The sequence below is a fragment of the Frankliniella occidentalis genome, unplaced genomic scaffold, assembly GCF_000697945.3.
Source record: "Frankliniella occidentalis isolate FOCC.00 unplaced genomic scaffold, Focc_3.1 Scaffold188, whole genome shotgun sequence".
Lineage (NCBI taxonomy): Eukaryota > Metazoa > Arthropoda > Insecta > Thysanoptera > Thripidae > Frankliniella > Frankliniella occidentalis.
The window spans coordinates 259,896-266,924 of NW_026267314.1; the positions used below are offsets into that span (position 1 = coordinate 259,896).

At 51.4% G+C, this 7,029-nt stretch overlaps 1 protein-coding gene across 2 annotated transcripts in view; it reads right to left on the reverse strand.

The window, feature by feature from the left end:
• The window catches only part of LOC127750425 (cell adhesion molecule Dscam2-like), a 222,882-nt gene that overhangs the window by 18,533 nt on the left and 197,320 nt on the right, over positions 1 to 7,029 (reverse strand). The window lies entirely within an intron of this gene.

Sequence of the window (7,029 nt, forward strand, 5' to 3'; positions counted from 1 at the left end):
TATTTAACTTCTAAACTAAACTCGATACGACCCGATGTATACTGATGCTTCGTGCGCAGTTTGAAGTCAATTGAAGTTGCCATCTTTGAGAAACGTGTGTGATTTCAGATAGACAGACAGACACACAACCAAAGAGTTCCCTGCACCTCATGACAGCAAAGGCTTCGCTAACGCTCAGCCAAAAAACAAAAGCATTGAGGGTTTAGTGGCCAAAGGTACAATTTTCTGGCACTTTTAGGGGCCTTGAAATAACATGTACTCAACATCTTAACCCTCTTAACCTAAAACGCAGGTAGTTCATACGTGTGTTTCGAAAAAAAAGTTCAAATTAAGGCAGAAATGTGTGAAAAAACGTTTGATTGCTTAAATCTGTGCGAATTAAAGATACAGGTTCTGTTAGTGTGAGCAATTAAATATGTTTTAAATATTAGCTCTTTTCGACCCACCCTATCAAGCCGCATAGCCCACAGCAGCGCCCCCCTCCCTATCCCCCCGCCTTTTATCCCCAATCTCTCTCGCTCCATCTCTCATCTGCTACCCTCCCCCCTCCCTCCCTCCCCGGACCGTCTCAATAAGGGTCTCGGACTTCATTTCATCCCTGGCGGAGGACAAGGTCGTTGGGTAGCCCGGTTTATACGGCGGGGCCAATGGGGGAGCTTCATACGTCGCCGACAAGTAGGTTACACGAGGTAATGCCGCTGCCCGAGACACAACGCCGCGCCACGCCACCGCTGCCACGACCTCGGCGATAACATTGTGTCTTTACGGTGCGGACATCCGGGAAGCAAACGTACGTGAGTGTCGGTGTGTGTGTGTTTGTGTGTGTGAGCGTGTGTTTGAGAGGGGAAGGGGATGAGAGGAGAGGCGCACAGTTTTACCGAAAAAATATATAGCCTGCGAGTGCAAACCGTGGTTGAGGCATAGGGCAACCGGCCCGCTCTTCATATCTTGTCGCGAAGACGGGAGGCGGACGATGCAGTGAACTTATTCCCATCCATCTGCGTCTATCTACACTTCCCTCTGCACGGGACTGATCCGTCAACCTCCATCCGACACAGTTTCGTTCTTTTCCCCTCATAGCCGGCGGGCAGCGTCAGCAGCAGCAGCACCACCACCAGCAACAACAAGAACAACACATAAACAACAAGAACAACAACAAAAAAGGGCAGCAGCAGCAATCGAACGTGCCGCTCCGCTTAGCGCCCCGCCGTGCAGCGCGTCTGCCGCCCCATCCTCCCAATGAAATTGGATTCAAAGTCGTTAAAAGTGTTAATTAATTTTCCAGTCAGTTACGAGCCTCTGTACCGGGCCGGGCCGGACCCCGCGCCTCCCGCCCAGACTAATCGCGGGCCGCGCGGCCAAACGGGTCGGAGAATATTCGATTACTAGGCACGTCTCACGCGAAAACAACAGAGAAAAAGCAAACCATCCTACAGGCTACACAGCTCCCCTTTACTGTTATTAGACACTTACAACATTACACAGCGTTTAGCAGCTGCACATCATGTGGTTCCCACTACTAGCAAGGCCCTGTTGTGAATATGTCTGTCAAAGTAAACATTCGTTGGATATCTACGAAACATTTAGTTTCTACACATTACAAGTATGTGTGCGAAGTCAGTTGGACACCGTGTTATGTGCAAAACCATGATCTTATTCTTACTGAACTATGAGTGCACATATTCCACTTATTACTTTTACTGGGGCATGGAACGGGCAAAATAACGCATCTTCTCAAAGTAAACGCGTGGTAGAGATAGATAATAGAAAACAAAGCTTTGTTTTGTTTTTTAAATGTTTCTTTGTCTCATTTGGAAACAGTGTTCTCATGGTACCTGTGCTGTTGGCACCACCTGTTAAACCAGCAATTAACATAGCACTGACATAGCATCCTATTAAGCAGCTGGGTCGGGGGCTGACTACCGCATCGAGAGCACCCTGAGGAAGGGAAGAGAGGGAAGGGGGAGAGGGGCGAGTGTGGCATGTCCGACTGAATGGGGGTATTCCGAACACAGGGCGTCCTCCTAACCCCTCACCACTCCCTTCTACCCGGAAGAGGAAGTCGTTGGACTGGAGGGACGTGCAAAGTCACGGAGAGCGAGCGAGCGAGAGAACGAGAGAGAGAACGAGAGCTGGTGATTTAGAACAAAATGCAGAGCTGGGCCTTCAGACGGCAGAGTCATGGTCTGGTTCCTCTCTCCTTGCCCCTCAAGGGGGAGGGAGGGGGCTCTACACAATACTACACTCCTACCAAGCTATTTGTGCCGGACCGTTTTCCTGTTTTCGCCCTGGTCCTCCGTAACATTCAATTTTCCGTCCAGGCAGTATGGGCTGGTATGGCCTTCCCTGCCCCATACTCTGGGCTGACCCCGTCCCGCCCCAGCCAAGGCACGGCTCACCACCACGCTCCGCCACTACCACTGGCCTCTTATTCGGTTTGGATGTCTCCCTTTATTTCGACCCTCAGCCCCACCGTATTGGGAGGGCTGGGCCCGGCCACTGGCCAAGAAGACTAACCCGCCAAAACACTCCCCCTCTCCCCCCTTCCCCTGTTTCCGCTCCCCCCGGCCTCTCCCTTTTTCGGGTTCTTCAACTCGTTTACTTCCTTGTCCATCCCGCTTGTTCGACTTATTTAGTTACCTCGTTCGGTCACTCAATCCGACAGCCGGACTTGCCCAACTAGGTCGTATTACGGACGAGCGATAAGGAAGTTCTGTCGGGGCAGAGAGGAAGTCATGTCTGGCTCACAAAGCCAAAAGCAAAACCTGTAGGGTGTTTACTGTACTAGACCCTACAAACACCAAACATCAAAACTTTTTATTCAAACAATAAAGTTGGCGCACATTTTTAATGACACATTTTGAACTCTGCTATAAAAGCCAAAACGTTGATGACGATTTTGATGATGCCGCCTTCTTTTGATCTCCAGTATTTTTATTTGTAACTACGAAACATTTACTTTGCAATTACAAAGAGACGCTTTGCAATTGCAAAGCGGTGCTTTGCAGCGTGTTTCATCGCTTCGCAATTTAAAATCATCACTTTTTTGTAATTGCAAAGTAAATGCTTCGAAGTTACAAAGGATGAAAATACTTCGCAGTGCTCTGACAGCCCCTAGAGGCCTGTTTTACCCGCGCGAGAATATATACTATTTACAGTGCACCTGATCCACAGTTACAGTGACAACAATAGAGCAAGACATTTTCGTGGGCGTGTGTGAGTCCGCCGACGGCAGCACTCACTCACCCACACTTACACACTCACACACACGTGCTGCTGAGCCCCCTGGATATCTCTCCTCCCCTTGGCCCATTTACTCCACGGCGGGCAGGCGGCCCTGCCGGGCCCGGCCCGGTCCACACCCGCTGTCACTCCGTATCTTCACACCCCGTTGCCGCCCCACTCCCCCCGCCAACCCCTCCCCTTCTGCGATGCACAAAGCACGGAGTGCAATCATTTCGACTCCATTATTTACCGAATGGGGATAAGGGGAGGAGAGGAGAGTCTGTGCCGAGAGTTGTCATTATAGACACGGTAAAAAAGAATTCGGCTCTTCAGAAAAACCACACAAACCAAAACTATGAAATGTGGAAAATTATATCAACATGGAATCACTTGGCATAAATGCAACCCAGGAAACCTTTGACCATGCTGATAGGAGCACGATAATAGTTTTAAATAAACAAGAAAAAAAAATACTTGAAATGAAAATTTGCAATGCGTGTTAGAAGTTACCAATTTAAACAGGCAGAAGAGCGAACGCAACGATTACAACTTAAATATTCATGTCTGAAAGAAAGGACCTATTAAGACAACTCAAATTCACCACATGTAACAAGAAACAACAAAAACATCTCCGTAATCCAGCCGCTAATTCTTTCTATTGCTGTACCATTATTTCCAGCCTATCCCCTAGTCCCGAAAATCTCCATCATGTGTACCAACCGCGCGGTACTGAATGCATCGCGAACGCGGACATGGCTGTGTGCTCACGTATGTGCGAGGGGGGCGGCTGGCGTAGCAGAGGCCCCAAATCCCTCTCCTCCCCCCGAGTACAATGCAGAGTAAGCCACGCCAATTAACCATCGTGACGCTGTGCATACCGCGGCCCGGGCCACCTGGCCACGAAGCGGTCACGGGGCGGTCACGGAGCAACCAGGGGGGCGGGTACGGGGCAGTCACAACCAGTCACGATCGCACCCGGAGGGTCACTTAGAATCCGCGACTTTTTCATTGTAAAGCTTGTGGCTCGTGCACATTATAGCAAATAACGCGGCCTTTAGCGAATCGTGTAAAAAAAGCACATTAGCACATTGCGCTGTATTTGGATTCACACGACTCCTTTTTAAGACAAAATAAACTAGTTGACAATTAAACGTCATTTTATCTGTAGTAAGAATACTAATCAAAAAAGAGGTAAAAAAAACAAAGAAAAAACAAACAAAAAAAACTATATACAGAGAGAGAAAAAATAATCGATTCTGAAGGGTGCGGTCAGGAGCAGTCACGGGGCGGTCCGCGCGATGTCGATGGGCAGACCGCATTGGACGAGGACAAAACCGCAAGCCACTCTACACCCCCCGCGTCCCCTGCAGCCCAGGAGGCTAACTGAACAGCCCTGCCGCGGGCCCGCGGCCGGCTCACTCGGTCCACACGGGTCGACCCGCAGTGTGCCGAGAGGCCTACCGGGGGGCAGGTGTAAAGGGGGCACCGTGCGCTCGTCCCGCGGGGCCTTGGGCATCTACCGAGCGCAAACGTTAGGGCAGGGCCTAAGGGAAAGAGGCGGCGGGGGGATTCACATTTGCAATGTAAACCACTCAGCTAAAGGTCGGGAGCAAACCCGATAAATAGGGACGAAAAAGACACACCCAGGAAAGTAAGTCCCTGTACCAATTCGCAGACTAATATGCACTAAACCGCAATGGGGACTTAACGTTCTTTGCCAAAACAGAGAAGGAGGGACGCATTCTTGTTTGCATTTTGACAGTGTGGCGTATTCTCTGACGAAAAATTTAAAAATTGACTTAATAACAGTAGAATAGAAATGTGTCAATAGAGAAAAATTCTGGCTCGAAATTACCTTTAAAACGACGTGAGTAGAAAGTGTTGGTACAAGTAGAAGGTATTTCAATTCCAACTAAAACCAAAGCAAAAGTGCTACTTTAGTGCCATAATGTTGCCCCCATATGGAAGATGTATAATCACAATTCAAAATTTTTAGACACCACAAGCCAAGCCCTGCTCATCGAATTAGAATCAAATGACGAGCAAGAGTGCGGCTTCGTACATCTACGACAAATTTTGAAAATTGCAAATTACAAAATATATCGCACATGTAAGAACGCATTTTCCATGGTGCTGTAATGGTTTCATGGACAACATCCCAGCGGGAGCGTTTATAGATTTACAGATAGACAGGCAGGGCTGACGCTCTTGATTATGCCGGTCGGTGGCGCCCAAGGCTTTGAGGCCGCGCGCCGTCCGCTGCGGAGTGCCGCGCCCGGCCCGCATTGAAAGGACGGGAGAGGCGCGCGAGCTAATTTTCCAGCCCGATGCCTGGAGTCATAATCAAAGAACAACCTGCATCAGATGGCGGCTTCCCGGAACGATAGGGGGACGGCTGGCTGGAGCGGGATTGGATTCGGGATCGGAAATCGCCATCATCTCTCGTCGGTGGAACTCTACACTGTTCAATGGAGTGTGAGACTGTTACAATTTCGCTAATGTGGGGCGCGGTGCTCACACATTACCAAAACATGAAACTATCGCGCCTCCAGCTGATGTAGAACGCCTAAAGTAGAAAACGGCGTGCCGAACATTTCTCCTTTAGCTGAAGTGAACCACTGCGGTGTTCCAGGTGTTCTACGTTAGGTAATGTGACGCACTAGTGTTCTGCTTTACCTAATGTGAGGTACCTTGCCCTACGTCACCTAAAGTACAACAGTCTCACTTTCCCACTTTCTTTAATAACAATGCCAGGCGCCGCTGCTGCCAGCCTCCGGCGAGCTCCATAGCTCTAGCCGTCGATGGGAAAATCGTTTGATCAGTGCGGCGTTTGGTGATCGTTGGCTGCAGGGGAGAGGGGGCGGCGACGCTCTCCATACGGCCGCCCCGTGTTCCACCGTGCTCAACAGAACGTGTCCCGTGCTGTTGTTGGCGGCCCGGCCCGGCCGTCAGGTCCAGTCTGGGCAACTTCCAAACACGCCGGACGCACCGGCAGCAGGGCAGGGAAGTGTTGCCAAATTACTTCTCACGCGCGGTACGCGCGCGCTCGCAGGGCTCAGTCGATCCGACTACCATCGAGAGGTAGGAAGAGCGAGAGAGATAGAGAGGTATAGGGCGTGTAAGAGTGAGTGAGCAGAAGAATACTTGCCCCCCCAACCCACCTCCCAGTGTCGGAACACAAACTTGTTGTGCTGCCAAATCCCTCGTCAATTCGGTGCGCGACGGACAAAGCTGTGCTGGGGGCCGGGCCGGGCGCGGCGGAGCGGGCCGGCGTGGTCTGCCAGTCAGTCGCACCGCTGAATTGAATTAGTTGCGCCCACTTCGGTCCAAGGCTCACACAATGACGGCTATTATGGGGCACACGCGCGCCACCGGGAGGGGGAAGGGCGGCCAGGGAGAGCACAGGGGAGAGAGGTTTCCTTTAGAAACGCGACGACCGCGACCCCCTTCCGGACCACCACGCGCCCTACGAGAAAGATAAAAATGGTTCGAGTTTTGCGTGTACAACGCAGGCCAACAGCGAGAGGCCTCTCTATCTCCGCGCCCCCTCCTCGTCTGTCTCTCCTTCTCCCCCCTGCCCTCTCGCTCTCCCTCTCGCGGACGCCCTTGCCGACACGTGCGCCAGGGTAACCCGGCTGAAAGTTCGGCCGGCCCAGGCAACATGGACGGCAGTTTATGACGAGCGGCGGAATAATGGGTCGAACCTGTTGCCTCACCGGCGCGAGGGAGACGGGTGAGAGCGTGGCAGAGGGTGAGAGGTGGAGAGAGAGAGAGAGAGGGGGAGAGAGGGGGAGAGAGGGGGAG